At 42.9% G+C, this 20,299-nt stretch overlaps 1 pseudogene; it reads right to left on the minus strand.

Annotated features, from left to right (window-relative positions):
• Positions 1-327: 327 nt before the first annotated feature.
• LOC139177710 (growth hormone-inducible transmembrane protein-like) lies at positions 328-18,305 on the minus strand (annotated as a pseudogene).
• Between the last annotated feature and the right edge of the window lie 1,994 nt (positions 18,306-20,299).

Below are 20,299 nucleotides of genomic sequence, written 5' to 3' on the forward strand. Positions count from 1 at the left end.
TTGCAGAGCACAGGCTCTAGGGGCATGGGCTTCAGTAGCTGCAGCTCGCGGGCTTGCAGGCTGCAGTCTGCAGGCTCTGGAGAGCAGACTCGGCAGTTGCGTCACACGGGGCTTCATCGCCCCATGGCATGTGGAATATCCCCAGACTAGGGGTCAAACCTGTGTCCCCTGCATTAGCAGGAGGATTCTTAGCCACTGGACTACCAGGGAAGTCTCAAATTCTTATCTTCTAAACTTCAACAAAAGCTGCTTGCACAAACTATTTAATATCTGCCCCTATTAACAAGCCACATATTTGATGTATTAAGAAGTCAGAAGCTGGTCACTTCACTTCTTTCTACTGCCTCCAGTTGTTAGAATACTGGCAACGCGCATAAATATGTTTACTGGATCCAGGTAGATTTCCCAGCATCAGACTGATGGGATCATATTTTAGAGCTCCATACACCTGTGTGACTTCTGCATGCTTGATTTCTTTCTTTTTGTCATACAGAAGAGACATGCTGCAGAGAACTAATCCACCATCAGTTGCCACTGAGTACGGAGTGGCACCAGCCACAGTGGGAGGTCAAAAAACATAGATCCCAGTGAGGACACAGACCAGACCCAGGCCCACTCCCTGGGCTCCCATTTTCAGAAACTTCTCACTGGGCACACACACCTATGGTCACAGGGAAGAGGCCTCCCACAATGCCAACTGTGTACCACTCAGCTCTGAGAAGAGGCCCCCTTAATATAGTCAGAGGAGCCACCACTGCACACATCACACCAGGATACGGTAACCGCGCAAGATGCTTGGGGCCTGGACTCTAGTCATATGATATCAACAATACCAACACTTCAGCTTCAATCATCGCTGACAGCAGGTGCCATTGAAACTGCACCCATTGTTACACGAGCCTTTCATCATGAAGTTCATGAGAGCAGTTCTGCTCACTGCCAGAAAAGACGAGCTGTGAAACCAATACTTCTGTGAAGTACATATAGGTGGAACGGATTCTATCCTTTACATGAAAGTGAAAGTGAAGTTGCTCAGTCGTGTCCGACTCTTTGCGACCCCGAAGACTGTAGCCTACCAGGCTCCTCTGTCCATGGGATTCTCCAAGCAAGAATACTGGAGTGGGTTGCCATTGCTTTCTCCAGGGGATCTTCCCAACCCAGGGATTGAACCCGGGTCTCCTGCATTGCAGGCAGACACTTTAACCTCTGAGCCACCAAGGAAGCCCATCCTTGTACATTGCTGTTGCTGCGTCGCTTCAGTTGTGTCCGACTCTGTGCGACCCCATGGACTGCAGCCTACCAGGCTTCTCCGTCCATGGGATTCTCCAGGCAAGAACGCTGGAGTGGGTTGCCATTTCCTTCTCCAATGCATGAAAGTGGAAAGTGAAAGGGAAGTCGCTCAGTGGTGTCTGACTCTTAGCGACCCCAGGGACTGCAGCCTACCAGGCTCTTCTGTCCATGGGATTTTCCAGGCAAGAGTACTGGAGTGGGTTGCCATTACTGAGGCTAAATTACAGCCATTTCAATCGCCCCAATCCCATTAGACATTCTCAGCCCATAGTAACACAAAGCTCATAGACCAATATCTTCCCATCGGATCTATTTAAAATGTTTTTTCCAACGATGGTTCCAAAGCTGCCACCGTGAGTTCTTGGCCAGTTTTCCCATGCTGGATTCCAATTCTTGTCTTTGTGGCATATTCCCTGCTGGGTGTTAGGAGCTACTGATTCTTCGTCATGGAATTCTTTTTTTTTTTAAAGAATTGTTTCCAATTGTTTATATGTTGTTTCCAATTCTTTACATAAAAAGAATAATTTTGTATAAACAACAAGGACCTACTCTATTGCACAGAGAACTATACTCAATATCCCACAACCCACAGTGGAAAAGAATCTGAACAAGAATACATACATATATCCACATATATATACATATGTATAACCGAATCACCTTGCTGTATACTGTAAACCAGCTATACTTCAACAACAAAAATAAGTCCATGATTCACACTTTTAAAAAAGCTATATTTAAAAGTATACTTTGTGAAGTCACTTTACTTCTGTGCTTGTTTAGTCTATTCCCTACCCATATATATATATATATATATTTTTGCATATACTTTCAGTGTTTCTTATTGCAGGTATTGGCAAATTCAAATATATAATTATCTTCCCTAATTCTTTACTCAGAGGGTAGCATACTGTAAACACTTTTTCACACTTTCTTTTTTTTTAAATTTATTTTATTGAAGCATAGTTGATCTACAATGCTGTATTAGTTTCACGTGTTGTTGTTGTTGTTTAGTCACTAAGTCATGTCAGACTTTTGCAAAGTGATTTAGTTTTTTAATATATATGCATATATATTCTTTTTCATGTTATCTTCCATCGATGGGATTCTTCACCATAGGGAAGGTGAAAGCTGGGTGGAAAGCCCTGGAAGGTGGTGTCCGAAGACATACAAGTCTTGCAGCCAGCGTGCTGGTGCAGCAGGTTTACCGGGCACATCTGAAATGCTCAGTCCCTGGTCCCCTCAGTGCTCAGTTTCCCTTTAGGGCTGGCAAAACACAACCACACACATGTCCTGTGCCCTCCGTCCACCTCTTACTCTATAATTTTCACTTAATAGAAATTATCTTGAGCTAAGATCTCAGATGGAGAAGGCAATGGCACCCCACTCCAGTACTCTTGCCTGGAAAATCCCATGGACGGAGGAGCCTGGTAGGCTGCAGTCCATGGGGTCGCTAGGAGTCGGACATGACTGAAGCGACTTAGCAGCAGCAGCAGCAAGATCTCAGACAATGTGAACAAAAATCAGGGAAGGAATAAATGAGTAGAACTATGCTAAAGTCTTCATCCTAAATAAGAAAAATTCCCAAGAATGGTAGTACTAAAGAATGTGCTAACTACTGGACAGTGGCACTCACCTCCCATGCTAGTAAGGTCATGCTTAAAATCTTTCATGCTAGGCTTCAGTGTTATGTGAACCAAGAACTTCCAGATGTCTAAGCTGGGTTTAGAAAAGGGAGAGGAACCAGAGATCAAATTGCCAACATTCACTGGATTATAGAGAAAGCAAGGAAATTCCAGAAAAACATCTACTTCTGTTTCATCAACTATACTAAAGTCTTTGTGGGGACCATAAAAAACTGTGGAAACCTTTCAGAGAGATGAGAATACCAGACCATCTTACTTGTCTCCTGAAATCTGTATGTGGATCAAGAAGCAATACTTAGAACCCTGTGTGGAACAACAGATTGGTTCAACATTGAGAAAGGAGTATGTTAGCGCTGTCTGCTTTCACCCTTTAACAGGTTTGTTTAACCTGTGTGTTGAGCACATCATGAGAAATGCCAGGCTGGGTGAGTTACAAACTGGAAACAAGATAGGAGGGAGAAATATCAACAACCTCAGATATGCGGATGATACCACTCTAGTGGCAGAAAGCGAGGAAGGAACTAAAGAACTTCTTGAAGATGAAGGAGGAGAGTTAAGAGTCAGGCTTAAAACTAAATATTAAAAAAAAAAAACAAAAAACTAATATCATGGAAGTGAAAGGCAAAGGAGAAAAGGAAAGATATACCCATTTGAATGCAGAGTTCCAAAGAATAGCAAGAAGAGATAAGAAAGCTTTCTTCACTGATCAATGCAAAGAAATAGAGGAAAATAATAGAATGCAAAAGACTAGAGATCTCTTCAAGAAAGTTACAGATATCAAGGGAACATTTCATGCAAAGATGGGCACAATAAAAGACAGAAATGATATGGACCTAAAAGAAGCAGAAGATATTAAGAAGAGGTGTCAAGAATACACAGAAGAGCTATACAAAAAAGATCTTTATGACCCAGATAACCACGATGCCAGACATCCTGGAATGTGAAGTCAAGTGGGCCTTAGGAAGCACCACTACTAACAAAGCTAGTGGAGGTGATGGAATTCTAGTTGAGCTATTTCAAATCCTAAAAGATGATGTTGTGAAAGTGCTGCACTCACTATGACAGCAAATTTGGAAAACTCAGCAGTGGCTACAGGACTGGAAAAGTCAGTTTTCATTCCAATCCCAAAGAAAGGCAATGCCAAAGGATGCTCAAACTACCGCACAATTGCACTCATCTCACACACTAGCAGAGTAATGCTCAAAATTCTCCAACCAGGCTTCAACAGTATGTGAACTGTGAACTTCCGGATGTTCAGGCTGGATTGGAGAAGGAAATGGCAACCCACTTCAGTGTTCTTGCCTGAAGAATCCCAGGGATGGGGGAGCCTGGTGGGCTGCCATCTCTGGGGTTGCACAGAGTCGGACACGACTGAAGTGACTTAGCAGCAGCAGCAGCAGCAGCAGCAGAGGAACCAGAGAACAATTGCAAACTTCCTCTGGATCATCGAAAAAGCAAGAGAGTTCCCCCCAAAAAAACCCCACATCTACTTCTGCTTTATTGACTATGCCAAAGCCTTTGACTGTGTGGATCATAGTAAATTGTGGAAAAGAGATGGGAATACCAGACCACCTACCTGCCTCCTGAGAAATCTGTGTGCAGTTCAAGAAGCAACAGTTAGAACTGGACATGGAACAGCAGACTGGCTCCAAATCAGGAGAGGAGTATGTCAAGGCTGTACATTGTCACCCTGCTTATTTAACTTATATGCAGAGTGTATCATGAGAAATGCTGGGCTGGAAGAAACACAAGCTGGAATCAAGATTGCTAGGAGAAATATCAATAACCTCACATTTACAGATGACACCACCCTTATGGCAAAAACTGAAGAGGAACTAAAGAGTCCCTTGATGAGTGTGAAAGAGGAGAGTGAAAAAGTAGGCTTAAAACTCAACATTCAGAAAACTAAGATCATGATATCTGGTCCCATCACTTCATGGCAAATAGATGGGGAAACAATGGAAACAGTGACAGAATTTATTTTTGGGGGTTCCAAATCACTGCAGATGGTGACTGCAGCCATGAAATTAAAAGATTCTTGCTCCTTGGAAGAAAAGCTATGACCAACTTAGACAGCATATTAAAAAGCAGAGACATTACTTTGCTGACAAAGATCCACATAGTCAAAGCTATGGTTTTTCCAGTAGTCACGTATGGATATGGATGTGAGAATTCAACTATAAGGAAAGCTGAGCACTGAAGAATTAATGCTTTTGAACTGTGGTGTTGAATAAGACATTTGAGAGTCCCTTGGATGGCAAGGAGATCCAACCAGTCAGTCCTATAGGAAATCAGTCCTGAATATTCATTGCAAGTACTGATGCTGAAGCTGAAACTCCAATACTTTGGCCATCTGATGTGATGAACTGACTCATTGGAAAATACCCTGATGCTGGGAAAGATTGAAGGCAGGAGGAGAAGTGGATAACAGAGGATGAGATGGTTTGAATGGCATCACCAATGTGATGGACATGAGTTTGAGCAAGCTCTGGGAGTTGGTGATGGACAAGGAAGCCTGGCATGCTGCATTCTGTGGGGTTGCAAAGAGTCGGATATGACTGAGTGATTGAACTGAACTGAAGATCATGGCATCTGGGCCCATTACTTTACGGCAAATAGAAGGGGAAAAAGTGGAAGTAGTGACATACTTCCTCTTCTTGGACTCTAAGATCATTGCAAATGGTGACTGCAGCCATCAAATCAGAAGCTTCTTGGCAGGAAAGCTATGACAAACCTAGACAGTGTTTTGTTTTGTTTTGTTTTGTTTGCATTTCTTTTTCTTGGGGATGGTCTTGCTCCCTGTGTCCTGTACAATGTCACGAACCTCCATCCATAGTTCATCAGGCACTCTGTCTATCAGATCTAGGCCCTTAAATCTATTTCTCACTTCCACTGTACAGTCATAAGGGATTTGATTTAGGTCATACCTGAATGGTCTAGTGGTTGTCCACTAGAAATGGTTTTCCACTGGAAAGCAAAATGGCTGTCTGAGGGGGCCTTACAAATAGCTGAGAAAAGAAGAGAAGCAAAAGGCAAAGGAGAAATGGAAAGATATACCCATTTGAATGCAGAGTTCCAAAGAATAGCAAGAAGAGATAAGAAAGCCTTCTTCACTGATCAATGCAAAGAAATAGAGGAAAAGAATAGAATGGGAAAGACTAGGGATCTCTTCAAGAAAATCAGACATACCAAGGGAAAATTTCATGCAAAGATGGGCTCAATAAAGGACAGAAATGGTATAGACCTAACAGAAGCAGAATATTTTAAGAAGAGGTGGCAAGAATACACAGAAGAACTGTACAAAAAAGATCTTCATGACCCAGATAATCACGAAAGTGTGATCAATCACATTCACCTAGAGCCGGACATTCTGGAATGTGAAGTCAGGTGGGACTTAGGAAGCATCACTACGAACAAAGCTAGTGGAAGTGATGGAATTCCAGTGGAGCTATTTCAAATTTTAAAAGATGATGCTGTGAAAGTGCTGCACTTAATATGTCAGCAAATATTGAAAACTCAGCAGTGGCCACAAGACTGAAAAAGGTCAGTTTTCATTCCAATCCCAAACAAAGGCAGTGCCAAAGAATATTCAAACTACTGCACAATTGCATTCATTTCACACGCTAGTAAAGTAATGCTCAAAATTCTCCAAGCCGGGCTTCAGCAATATGTGAACTGTGAACTTCCAGATGTTCAAGCTGTTCAAGCTGGTTTTAGAAAAGGCAGAGGAACCAGAGATCAAGTTGCCAACATCTGCTGGATCACTGAAAAAGCAAGAGAGTTCCAGAGAAACATCTATTTCTGCTTTATTGACTATGCCAAAGCCTTTGACTTGAGTAAACTCTGGGAGTTGGTGATGGACAGGAGGCGTGGCGTGCTGTGGTTCATGGAGTTGCAAAGAGTCAGACATGACTGAGCTACTGAACTGAACTGAGACAGTGTGTTGAAAACCAAAGACTTATTCTCCTGACACTGGTCTGTATAGTCAAGAGTATGGTGTTCCCAGTGGTCACTTACAGTTGCAAGAGCTGGACTGTAAAGATGACAGAATGCCAAAATATTGATGCCTTGAAACTGTGGTGCTGGAGAAGACTCCTGAAAGTCCCTTGGACAGCAAGGAGATCAAACCAGGCAATCTTAAGGGAAGTCAACCCTGAATGCTCAGTGGAAGGACTGATGCTGAAGCTGAAGTTCCAGTGTTTTGGTCATCTGATGTATTCAGTCGAGTCATTGGAAAGTCCCTGATGCTGGGAAGACTGAGGGCAGAAGGAGAAAAAGTCATCAGAGGATGAGATTGCTGGATGGCATCACGGATGCAATGGACATGAACTTGGGCAAACTTCAGGAGATGGTGAGAGACGGGGGGGGGCCTGGTGTGCTGCAGTCCATGGGGCCACAAAGAGTTGGGCATGACTGGACAACTGAACAACAACAAAAAGATCTCAGTCTATCTGAGGAAATCAGGGAAGGAATAGATTAGTAGAACTATGCTAATGTCTTCATCTTAAATAAAATAGTTCAAGATACAAATTATTAATGTCAGCAATTAGAAAGCAATTTTGTAGCTTGCTTTTTAAAATATTGACAAGAACTGTTGCACCACTCTAGTCATTCACTTTAGGAACAGCACACTCTATCACTTATCTGGTCTGCCTTCCTTTCTTCTGCTCTCTTTTCCCTTTCTGATTAGGAATGTGTCACAGACATGATGACATTCTATATTTTTTTATCCGAATATCATACCAGCTGGAAGCATTCTGTGTTCCTTTTGGCTTTGGACTTTTCATAACCTATGATCAGAGCATAATGGTTAAAGATGGCTGCTTTATCCAGTTCCCTAGGCAGGATTTATGTAATGTTAGTGCTCATTTATTTTGATATGGAGATTGAGCTTGGGAGGATGTGCATGGATTTAAGCTGTACACTTGTCTCCAGGATACAGAGAATGCTCTGATGCACTAAAACTTTGACAGTGCTGATTGGCAGGATGCCAAATGCAACCTAGAGGGCATCATAAGCAGTAGATGTCATAACAGAAATTCCTGGTGGTTTTCCTTTGGAAATACATCAAGATTCTAAACCTTTCTCACTAACTTCACTATTTCTACTTTACTGTTACCTCCCAATGTAACAATTGTAACTAGCTGGATTGCTCACCATTCCCCACTCCCTGACTCAGTCTATAGTCAACATGATAATCTGAGTGATTCTTTAAAAACATAAATCAGACCATGCTCAAAACCTTCTAGGGATTTCCCACTTGACTTCAGCAAAAGTCAACATCCCTACAATGATAGAATAAGGCCCGACCTAGCTCTCCTCTCCTTTCCAAGCACTTTCCTCCTCATCTATTCTGCTCCAGCCAAATGGATATTCCAAGCCACCTCCACCTCAGGAGCTTTTTTTTTTCTAACTGGAAGAAAGTTGCTTTACAATGCTGTACTGGTTTCTGGTGTACACAACGTGAATCAACCGTTGTTGCTGTAGTAAGTCGTGTCTGACTCTTTGCTGCAGCATGTTAGGCTTCCCGTCCTTCACCAACTCCCAGAGCTTCCTCAAACTCATGGTCATCGAGTCAGTGATGCCATCCAACCATCTCATCTTCTGTCATCCCCTTCTCCTCCTGCCCTCAGTCTTTCCCAGCATCAGGGTCTTTTCCAGTGAGTCAGCTCTTCACTTCAGGTGGCCAAAGTATTGGAGCTTCAGCATCAATCCTTCCAATGAATATTCAGGATTGATTTCCTTTAAGTTTGACTGGTTTGATCTCCTTGGGGTCCAAGGGGCTGCAGCACCACAGTTCAAGTGCATCAGTTCTTCAGAGCTCAGCCTTCTTTACGGTCCAACTGTCACATCCTTACATGACTACCGGAATAACCATAGGTTAGACCACACAGGTCTTTGTCCGCAAAGTGATGTCTCAGCTTTTTAATACACTGTCTAGTTTTGTCATAGCTTTTCTTCTCAGGAGCAAGTGTTTCCTTTTAATTTCATGGCTGCTGTCACTGTCCTCAATGATTGGGAGCCTAAGAAAATAAAATCCACCACTGTTTCCATTAAAAAATGGAAAACCCCATCCATTTGCCATGAAGTGATGGGACTGGGTGCCCTGACCTTCCGTTTTTGGATGCTGAGTTCTAAGCCATGAGTATACTCATGTTCCCTCCCTCTTAGCCTCCCTCCCAGCCCCCCAGCCCCCTCTAGGTTGTCACAGAGTGTTGGCCTGAGCTCCCTGGGTTGTCAGCCGCTTCCCACCAGCTATCCACTTTACACATGGCAGAGTACGTGTCAAGGCTGCTCTCCCAACTTGTCCTTCCCTCTCCTTCCCCCGCTGTGTCCGCAAGTCTGTTCTCTGTGTCAGCATCTCCGTTCCTGCCCTGCAGATAGGTTCATCAGCACCATTTTTCTAGATTCCATATTTATGCATTCATATATGGCATCCAGTCCCGCCACTTCATGGGAAATAGATGGGGAAACAGTGGAAACAGTGTCAGACTTTATTTTTCTGGGCTCCAAAATCATTACAGATGGTGACTGCAGCCATGAAATTAAAAGACGCTTACTCCTTGGAAGGAAGGTTATGACCAACCTAGATAGCATATTGAAAAGCAGAGACATTACTTTGCCAACAAAGGTTCGTCTAGTCAAGGCTATGGTTTTTCCAGTGGTCATGTATAGATATGAGAGTTGGACTGTGAAGAAGGCTGAGCGCCAAAGAATTGATGCTTTTGAACTGTGGTGTTGGAGAAGACTCTTGAGAGTCCCTTGGACTGCAAGGAGATCCAACCAGTCCATTCTGAAGGGTATCAGCCCTGGGATTTCTTTGGAAGGAATGATGCTAAAGCTGAAACTCCAGTACTTTGGCCACCTCATGCGAAGAGTTGACTCATTGGAAAAACCTCTGATGGAGGGGTTGGGGGCAGGAGGAGAAGGGGAGGACAGAGGATGAGATGGCTGGATGGCATCACTGACTCGATGGACGTGAGTCTCAGTGAACTCTGGGAGTTGGTGATGGACAGGGAGGCCTGGCGTGCTGTGATTCATGGGGTCGAAAAGAATTGGACACGACTGAGCGACTGATCTGATCTGATCTGATATGATATTTGTTTTTCTCTTTCTGACTTACTTCACTCTGTATAACAGGCTCTTGCTTCATCAACCTCAGTTTCCCCCCAGAATCTTAGAACCTGATGTTTTCTTGGCTTGAAATGTTCTTCCTCCAATTATCCACATGACTTGTTTCCTGACTTCCCCATGTCATTGCTAAAACATGACCATAGGAGAGGGGCTTTGCAGGACCACTCCTTACAAAATAGTCACTCCCCTGCACCCTGTTCAGGGGGCTCCCCTTCTCCTTTATTTCCTTTCTTGTTCTCCATGGCACTTGTTCACATCCGATGTACTCCGAGCTCTGTTATGTATTTTCTTAGATGTAGATCTCCTGGAGTGCAGGCTTCATGAGGGCAGGCAGCTTGTTCCATATATGGATGGATCCTGGAACACCACCCAGAGCACGGCACAGGAGGTGCTGAGTATGCATCTGCGGATGGCCATCACAAGCACACCTCTTGGCTTTCTTGGTAAAGTTTCACACTGCTTATTATGAGATAACAGTCATAAAAAGAGACCTCCTAGACAGGGGACTGGAGACAGTATCATACAATGAGTGGAAAGGTCAGGCCTGGTGTTGTGGGTTGAATTGTGTCCCCTCAAATTCATATGATGAAGCCCTAACCCCCAGTACCTCAGAAGGACAGCATTTGGAGACAGGTCCCTTAGAAAGGTGATTAAACTAAAATGAAGCCTTACAGTGGGTCCTCATCCAATATGGTTGCTGTACTTAGAAGAGAGGACATTTGGACACGCAGGGAGACACCAGGGCTGTGCACACATGGCAAGGCCATGTGAGGATTCAGTAAGAAGGTGACCTTAGGAGAAGTGAAACCTGTCAAGACCTGGGTTTTGAACTTCTGGCCTCCAGAACTGTGAAAAGAAAAATTGGGTTGTTTAAATGACTCAGTCTGTGGTATTTTGCTATGGTAGCCCTAGCGAATTAATAAGGCAAGTGATATTTTGAGTTGGACTTGCAAATGTCTGGGTCTGCTTATATATATGACACCAAGTGGGAAACACAAACTAATTGAAGGTTTCTAAAGGTCCAGTGATTCCAGGGAGTTCATAATCACTAAGAGAGAAAGGTATCCTACTAGTAGAAATTGCACAGAGCTAGGCTGACTTCAGAGTTGATTCATTGGAAAAGACCCTGATGCTGGGAGGGATTGGGAGCAGGAGGAGAAGGGGACAACAGAGGATGAGATGGCTGGATGGCATCACTGACTCGATGGACGTGAGTCTCAGTGAACTCCGAGAGTTGGTGATGGACAGGGAGGCCTGGCGTTCTGCGATTCATGGGGTCTCAAAGAGTCGGACACGACTGAGCGACTGATCTGATCTGATCTGAGGTTGACTTCAATCTCAGGATAAAAAAGGCTTCCCTAATGGGAGACCCACCACCATGTGCCAAGTCTCCTTCCAATGGATTTGCATGAACTGAGCCACCCGGTTCTCCCAGCAACTCCAAGAGAGCTTGTCACCTCATTTTTCATATGAGAACACTAAGGCACAGACAGGGTGGCAAAGTTGGCCAAGGTCATAGGTTTTAAGTGGCAGAACCAAGGTTCAAATTAGGCGGTGGCTCTGGAACTTGTACAGAACTTGGAACTCCTACATTCCACCTCTTTTTATGTATCTTCCCATGCCTGCAAGAGGATTTCCCCCCACATTTAGATTTGCTAGTCACCAGTCTATCTGTTTAGTTTTCTATTAGCACCAACCTACCTTTTCAGCTTAATATTTTTTGCTCATATACATTTAGAAAAACCATATCATCCCTTTGTCTCTCAACTTTTCCGTCTCCCCTTCACCCCCATGTTCCTGCTTTCTTGGTCTTTGCCTCCCTCCTTTGTGTTTCTGAGGTCATTCTAGCTTCCTATAGAGCCTCTGTCCTCATTCTTACCTCTTGTCCTTATCTAGAACCTACTCTTAAAGATCAAATCCAAATCCCAACTCCCCCATAGGGTCTTACTTTCTTCTCTGAAAATTTCATTGTACACACAGATAATTTGATAATTAAACATGTACTTTTTAATTAAAATTCTTCTATATTTGGCTCAATATTATGTATAAATATTCTCAAATCTTAACTCTTCACCAGTTTTATGTCTCATTTTCAAAATAGACTTGATTCATCGAGGACATGGATGAAATACTCCATATGATAATCTGAAAATAGAGACATTGATCTGCTTTGATATGCAAAAACAGTCAAGATAGAAGAAGGAGATAATAAATGTCATTCTAATTAACAGCTAGCATCATGTTGAATGCATTATATACATTAACTCATTTATTCCTTACAGTGTGTATCATTATCGCTATATTATAGATGAAGGAAATGAAGGTTAAAGGTACTGTATAGCTTGTCCAAAGTGATACAACTTGTAAGTGTTATGCTAGCATTTGGAAGTGCTGTGATGGATTAATATGAAGGATTTATAAAATAAGGAATTTAAATAGTGTGAGTTATCAGAAAAACTAGAAAGTGAAGTCGCTCAGTCGTGTCTGACTCTGCGACCCCATGGACTGTAGCCCACCAGGCTCCTCCGTCCATGGAATTTTCCTGGCAAGAATACTGGAGTGGTTGCCATTTCCTTCTTCAGGGGATCTTCCCAACCCAGGGTTCGAACCTGGGTCTCCTGTCTTACAGGCAAACTCTTCACCATCTGAGCCACCAGAGTTATCAGAAGGGAGAATGCAAATTGGCCTCGGAAGTTCTGGTAGACATAACCTAGAAAATTTGGTTGTCCATCAAATTCTCTGTTCTTCTTGAGCACACAGCTGGACCACGGCAGTCAGGTGTGGATTTATGCCTGAGCTTTAGCCAGTGTGTTTGAGCACAAAGGATGGAGGCTGTCTCTGAGCTTGTCTTTTCCAGGACAGGATGCAGATGCTGCTGCTGTGACCCTGCAGGTGACAGAGCCACGCAATGGAAGAAACCCAGGCCCCTGAATCACCACATGGAAGCCTGCTGTTAGGGGGACGCCACCCTGATATTGTGACATGAGCAAGAGAAGAGCTTATTGGAGGGACCTACTTGTTACTGCAGCCTCGTTGACCTAACTGCTGCAATCTAGGAACTGGCAAGGGAGTCGGAGAGCTCTCAGCCTTGAACAAGAATTTGCTGTGGAATGTAAAGACTGTCTTAGAATACCTCTCACTCACAAACTGGCAGCCTCTATTTCACAGATGGTGGGGTAACAGCAGAAGTGTCTGTTCATTAGTGGCAGCCTATGGTCGATTGTTGGAGAAGGGCTTGGCAACCCGCTCCATTATTCTTTCCTGCAGAACCCCATGGACAGAGAAGCCTGGTGGGCTACAGTGCCCATCGCAAAAAGTCGGACGAGACTGAAGCAATTTAGCATGCACGGTCCATTGTGCCACAAAACACTTTTAAGTAGAATGAAACAAACTGGAGAATAACACCTCTTATAGTGATGAGGAATAGACATTTTCCATCTGCCCCTAAATTGAAAATTCCCTGATTCAGGCACAGCAGTTTCTAAAGTTTCTGAATTGTAATGGCCCAAACATAATACCTTATAGAACAACTGAGAATTTATAAGGTTCTATAAAAATTCAAATTACAATGCTTCTTGCTACTTTAGTCAGTAGTTCAAACATAAAAAATTAAAATTTTAATTAAAAAATTAAATAATTAATTAAATTAAAAATTAATTAATTAAATTAAAAATTAATTAAGTAAATTAAAAATTAATTAAATTAAGAAATTAAAAATTAAATCAAAATTAAATCTGGATTAAAAAAATCTGGAGGATTGATGCGATTTATGAAAAACTTTTAAATGAGTGACAGAGTTAGACACACGGGTTAAGATGACGCGTTCCACTGAAGGTCTCTCTTTTGCCTTCACTGCCCTCTGTCATCCGTCCAGTCTCCTTTGAACTCCTATTTGATGTCAAGAACTGCCTTCTGTGAAGCATTTCTAGGCATTTCACTCATGTAATCACCCAGCTCTGTGGGACTCTGAAGAGCGGTGCTCTCCACTGAGTACGGCCTCAATCCTGGCTGCAGCCTTGGAAAGAACTTGAGACTTTCCTGTCCGCTCTCTCCCTCTCACACTCCTGTCTTCTTACCATTTAACAGTGTGTTGATCCTCAGCCCAAGGACGGATTCTGTCTTGGTCTCATTCGCTTCCTCGGGGCAGGCGGCTGCAGTCTCCCTCCCTGACAGTAGAGGGTGCCAGAAGACCACAACCCCTTGGAAGTCAGGCTTACCGTCGTTTTCCTTCCCAAGTTGAGCAGGAAATGGTCACGTGGTTTTTGGATGATAATGGAAGTTTCTCATTTTCCACCTCTTGATATCGCCGGTGACATTTTTTTTGGCAGAAGCTGAGAAAATAGACTAATTTTTCCCGCATGACCACTCATTGTTTGCATCCATCCCCTTTCTCTCTCCTCTTCATACTGTCTTCTCCTCTTACAAAAGCTGTTTTTGCTCCATAATGCATCTGTTAGGTTATCTGTGGGGACTGTCCAAATACCAAGCTGCCGCAAGTTTCGAGGCTCCCCTCTGTACTTACCTGAGTTGGCTGGCTCACTTAAGCTCATCATATGGAAAGCCCCCAAAATGGAATTGTTAAGGAAGAAGATATCCTCTGAATCCTGTAATACAGTCAAAAAGTGTCTTTTGGTTGCTGTGTGGTTTGGCAGATTTGTAGATTAATATGGTGGTTGGGCTGTGTTTTAGGGATGGATCAGGATTCTGCTGTATTTACTTTGTTTTCTGTCTCAAGTAGGCATTTTACTGCCAAAACAACGTGAAGGGAAGGAAAAGGAAAAACTGTTGGGCCATTATCCCTGACTGCTGTGGAAAATCCAGAGACCAAAGCTGCCTCAGCCATAAACGACATTTTTTTCCCAGTAGGGATTCTCTGGTTTACTCAGAGTCATTAATTCCTGCAACTATCGTCCAAATACAAGCATTTTGTGTTCATCCAGGATACAATGAGCCATATTTTTCAGAAGTCAGAGAATTTTGGAGAAAGGAGAGGCAAAGGTCGTCTGAGGCAGTTCACTCACTTTAAAAACAGCTCAGAAGTCTGAGGTCACTTAGCCTGTTGGGTCTTAATTTTCTTTAGCCTGTGTCTCTGTCTCCTACGTATTGTCTTATTGTTGACTAAGGTAACTTGTCAAGGAAATTGTATTTCTTAGATTGTCCTGAGGCTGAAGGCAGGCAATTATTTATTACTTTATTGAAGTATAACTGATTTATAATGTTGTATGGGTTTCTGCTGTATAGGAAAGTGATTCAGATATTATCAGCTATGCAGTAGGACCTTGCTACTTATCCATTCTCTGGATACTAGCTTACATCTGCTCAGTCCAACCTCCTACTCTTTCCCTTCCCCAAACTTCTCCCCCTTGACAACCACAAGTCTGTTCACTATGTCCATGAATCTGTTTCTGTTTCATGGTTAGGTTCATTTACGTCATATTCTAGATTCTATGTATAAGTAATACAATATGGTATGTCTTTATCTGACTTAATTCACTTAGTGTGATGGGGCTTCCCTGGTGGCTCAGCTGGTCAAGAATCCGCTTGCAATGTGGGAGACCCCTGGGTTCAATCCCTGGTTGGGAAGATCCCCTAGAGAAGGGAAAGGCTACCTACTCCAGTATTTTGGCCTGGAGAATTTCTTGGACGGTATAGTCCATGGGGTCGCAAAGAGTCAGACAGGACAGAGCGACTTTCACTTTCACATGTCTTTCTCTATCTGACTCAATTCACTTAGTGTGATAATCTCTAGTTGCTCATGTTGTCACAAATGACATTATTTGGTTCTTTTTCATGGCTGAGTAGTATTCCATGGCATATATTTACCATATCCTATTTATCCATCCATCCATCAATGGATGTTTAGGTTCTTTCTATGTCTTGGCTATTGTGAATAGGTACTGCTATGAACATAAGGCTACATGGACCTTTTTGAATTAGAATTTTGTCCGGATGTATGCCCAGGAGTGGGATTGCTGGATTGTCTGGTAATTCTGTTTTCCTTTTCTGAGGAACCTCCGTATGATTCTCCATAGTGGCTGAACCACTTTACATTCCCACCAACAATGTAGGAGGGCTTCCTTTTGTTCACATCCTCTCCAGCATTTGTTATTTGTAGAGTTTTTAATGATTCTGATTGGTGTGAGGCAGCACCTCATTGTAGTTTTTGGTTTAAAGGAGGCAATTCTAATCAGAAATATTTATCTATCTACTTGCGTATCTCTTGGAAAGAAATGCCTCATGCGACTTCTTACCCATAGAGGGCACTCTCTGAGCAGGAAATTTCCCTTCTAGACCATTTTATAGTCAGAAAAAGTTGGGCAGTCCTAACTAGATCCCTGGAGATGGGAACTACCAACACAGGCTTGAAAACCTTGTATCTAACCTCAGAACGTATTCAACCTAGTGGGGGCGGGAGGCGGGGGGGGGGGGGGGGGGGGGGCAGGAATCAGGATCTGCCTACTCTGGCCCGAAGGCTGTCACCCATTTCCTCCTGAGTCTGCATCTGCACAGCTTCACGTGTGTGCTCCTGCTTGTCTCGGCCCGAGATGCTTTTCCTTTCTTCGGCCTCTGGAAAATTCCTAGCCATAGGTCAGAGTCCTAAATTGTCCCTTCACTTTTCAAACCTTCCCTCCTCTGTATTCCAGAACTTTTTACGTCCTAGGATTAGAGCACATATTAACCATTATTTTAATGTGTCTTGCTTTCTGGACTTTGAAACCCTTTTAGGAGCTTCGACCATGTTATCTTCTTGTTATCCTCAGTGTCTGGCCCTGTGTAAGGTCCATAATAAATGCCTGAGAAGTGTTGTTGAATATATGAATACATAAATCAATACAATTATGATTTTTTACTAACTAGGATATCATCATAGATGAGTGGGATTATCTGAGGCAGTCTGAAGCCTATAGCTTAATTAGTTTTATTTTTCTTGCTAAGGTATTTCAAAGAAAATATATTTTGCATGTACAAAAATGTAGCAAAAGAAAATGACTGTTATCCAAAATATACAAAGAACCTTTAAAACTCAAACTAAGTTAACAAACAACCAATTGAAAACTGGATCAGAGACCTTAAGAGACACTTCACTAAAGAAAGTACAAAGATGGCAAATAAGTGTATGAAGAGATGCTCCACATATATCCTCAGGGAAATGAAAGTTAAAATAACAATGAGATACCAGTACACACTTATTAGAATGGCCCAAATCTGCAACACTAACACCAAATGCTGGTGAAGATGTAGCTAATAGGAACTCTCATTCATTGCTGGTGGGAATGCAAAATGTTACAGCTACTTGGGAAGACAGTTTGGCAGTTTGTTACAAAGCTAAACATATTCTTAGCATGCATGCTAAGTCACTGGTTGTGTTCAACTCCGTATGACGCTATGGACTGCAGCCTGCCAGGTTCCTCTGTCCATGGGATTCTCCAGGCAAGTATACTGGAGTGGGTTGCTGTGCCCTCCTCCAAGGAATTGTTCTGACCCAGGGATCAAACCCGTGTCTCTTATGCCTCCTGTATTGGCAGGTTGGTTCTTTACCACTGCGCCACCTGGGAAGCCCATTCTTAGCATATGATCCAGTAATTGTGCTCCTTGGTATTCACCCAAAGGAGCTGAAAAGTTATGTCCTAATGAAAACCTTCATAGAGATGTTTATAGCAGCTTGATTCATGAATGCCAAAACTTGGAAGCAACCAAGATGTCCTTCGATTGTCAAATGGTAAATAAACTATTATTCAGGAGTGATGTCACCAAGTTGGCAACACAGGTTGTTCCTGACTTCATTCCTCACCACAAGAACAGCTAACAACAATTCAAGGACAAGTCACCACTGAGAGACTCTTAGAACACAGAGCTGAGGTTGGAACAGCACTGAGAGCTCAGAGACCAAGACAGACGCGTTAGAAGGTGAGAGGAACCTCTGTGGGCTGACTGCAAGGTCCTGCCCCAGGCCGCCTCAGCATCGCGCCAAGGAGTCGCCCCTGAGCCTGTGACCCCTCCAGTGGATAGAGAGAGCCTGGCAGTGGGGGGACATCCAGACCCGTCATCTAGGGAGCCCCCATGGGAACTGCAGGGAATCTGACTGTGACGGAGAAAGGGGCGGGGCTTGCAACCACCAGCGCCAGGATCGTGTCAGACCCGGTTCCTACCTGCAGAGCCCAAGCGGAAGACGCAACCAGCAGCTCTGCCCAGCAACAGAACCAAGTCAGCGGAACAGTCTGAGTAGGGGGCCATGGTCAGCCAGGCCCACTTCTGAGTGTAGCTCTGGAACGTTATTCAGGGCTAAAAAGAAATGAGCATTTCATGACTCGATAAAGCCATGAAAAGGCAAGGAGGAAACTGACACGCATGTTACTAAGTGAAAGAAGCGAATCTGAGAAGTCTGCATACGATATGATTTGGACTGTATGACATTCTAGAAGAGGCAACACTATGGAGACAGTGGAAAGGCTAGTCATTATGAGGGGTGGGGGCTGGGGGAGGAATGAACAGGCAGAACACAGAGGATTTTTAGAGCAGTGAAAATATTCCCTAGGATGTTATAATGATGGATGCATGTCATTATGTATTTATATAAAACTGCAGAATGTATAACACTGAGGATGAATCCCAAGGTAAACAGTAGACCAATGGACTTTGGGTGACTATGATGTGTTAGTGTAAGGATTATCCTTATTTATTCTTACTAAGGTTTATTCTTAGTAAGAAAATGTACCACTCTGGTGAGTGATGCTGGTAATCGGACAGATTCTACCATGGGACAGCAGGGGGAATATGGTGCATCTCTGTACTTTCCTCTGAATTTTGGTGTAAACCTAAGACAAATAAATAACCTTTTTTTTTTTTTTTTTTTAAAGAAGAGATGTAGCTAAAAATATCTGGACCAAGACACCTGGGTAGAGTTCAATCTGCACCACATTCTTCCTGTGTGACCTTGGGTGTCACTTAACCTTTGTGGGTGTCTGTGGCCTCACTTGCACTTTTAAGGGATCCCTTTAGATGTTTTTTTTTTCTGGGTTTTTCTAGCACTAACTTCTTAAAATTGCCTGAAGGAAAACTCATAGATATTAATATTCATTCTGGGGAAAAAGAGAAAGTGTTCAGAATCATCCTTTTCAGGTTTCCACTAATTGCAGTATACACAGATGTTAAAAAGCAGAATATGGTGTGTTATTAAAAAAACATAATATGTTAAGAAATAAAATAGTCTTTTTAAAAGGCTAGCTGGTTTTGAATATCATCAGTTGAATTTTATCCATCAAGTCATGACTAATTTTCTATTAAAAGTATTTTATACAATACTTACATCTAAATTTTCCTCTGAAATGAGTTAATGCATGTAAATACAATCTAGCTATAGCACATGAGTCTTCATTGAGGACATCCTTGTACACCTTGTTGAGTCAGCTGAGACTGTTTCCATTGTCATTCATAAAAGACTCCAGGACAGCCCTTTGGGGAGGAGGTGTAGAATTGACAACTTACCATCAAACTGAAAGCTGAGCTCTCTCCCAAAGCCAGAGAGAAGGAAGGGAAAAAAGGAAACAAAATGAGAAATCTTGGTTTAAAAACAACAAAGTTTCACAAATCCTTCACAAGAATCCCTACACTCCATTGGGATTTGGCAAAAGATTATTTGGATTGGTCGCATGTAAAGATGGTAGGAATACAACATGTCTTTCTCAAGATTGTCTGGGGCAGTAGAGGTCAGTGGTGGTGATTTGAAGAGGCTGGTGAGGATTGTAAATCACTCCATCTCACAGAGTCGGACACGACTGAAACAACTTAGCAGCAGCAACAGCAGCAGCAGGGATGTGAAGCTAATGTTGCTTCCTGAACTCAGAACCTCATCCCTCCACTGCCATCTACAGACCAAGTCCTGGGGTCCTCCTGTTAGCCATCTAAGTCTCACTGGGTGTTTAGTTGCTTCCATGTCCCGGCAGTTGTAAATAGTGCTACAGTGAACACTGGGGTGCGTGGATCTTTTATTTTTTTAAAAAACTTTTTATTTTGAATTGGAATATATCTGATTAACAACAATGTTGTGATAGTTTCAGGCGAACATTGAGGGGACTCAGCCATAAATACACATGTATCCATTGTCCACCAGATCCCCTCCCATCCAGGCTGCCTCCTAACATAGAGTTCCCTGTGTTACGCAGTAGGTCCTTACTGGCTACCCATTTTATATATAGCAGTGTGTACATGTCAATTCCACACTCCTTAAC

This window comes from Bos indicus, chromosome 19 (assembly GCF_029378745.1).
Source record: "Bos indicus isolate NIAB-ARS_2022 breed Sahiwal x Tharparkar chromosome 19, NIAB-ARS_B.indTharparkar_mat_pri_1.0, whole genome shotgun sequence".
Taxonomy (NCBI): Eukaryota; Metazoa; Chordata; class Mammalia; order Artiodactyla; family Bovidae; genus Bos; species Bos indicus.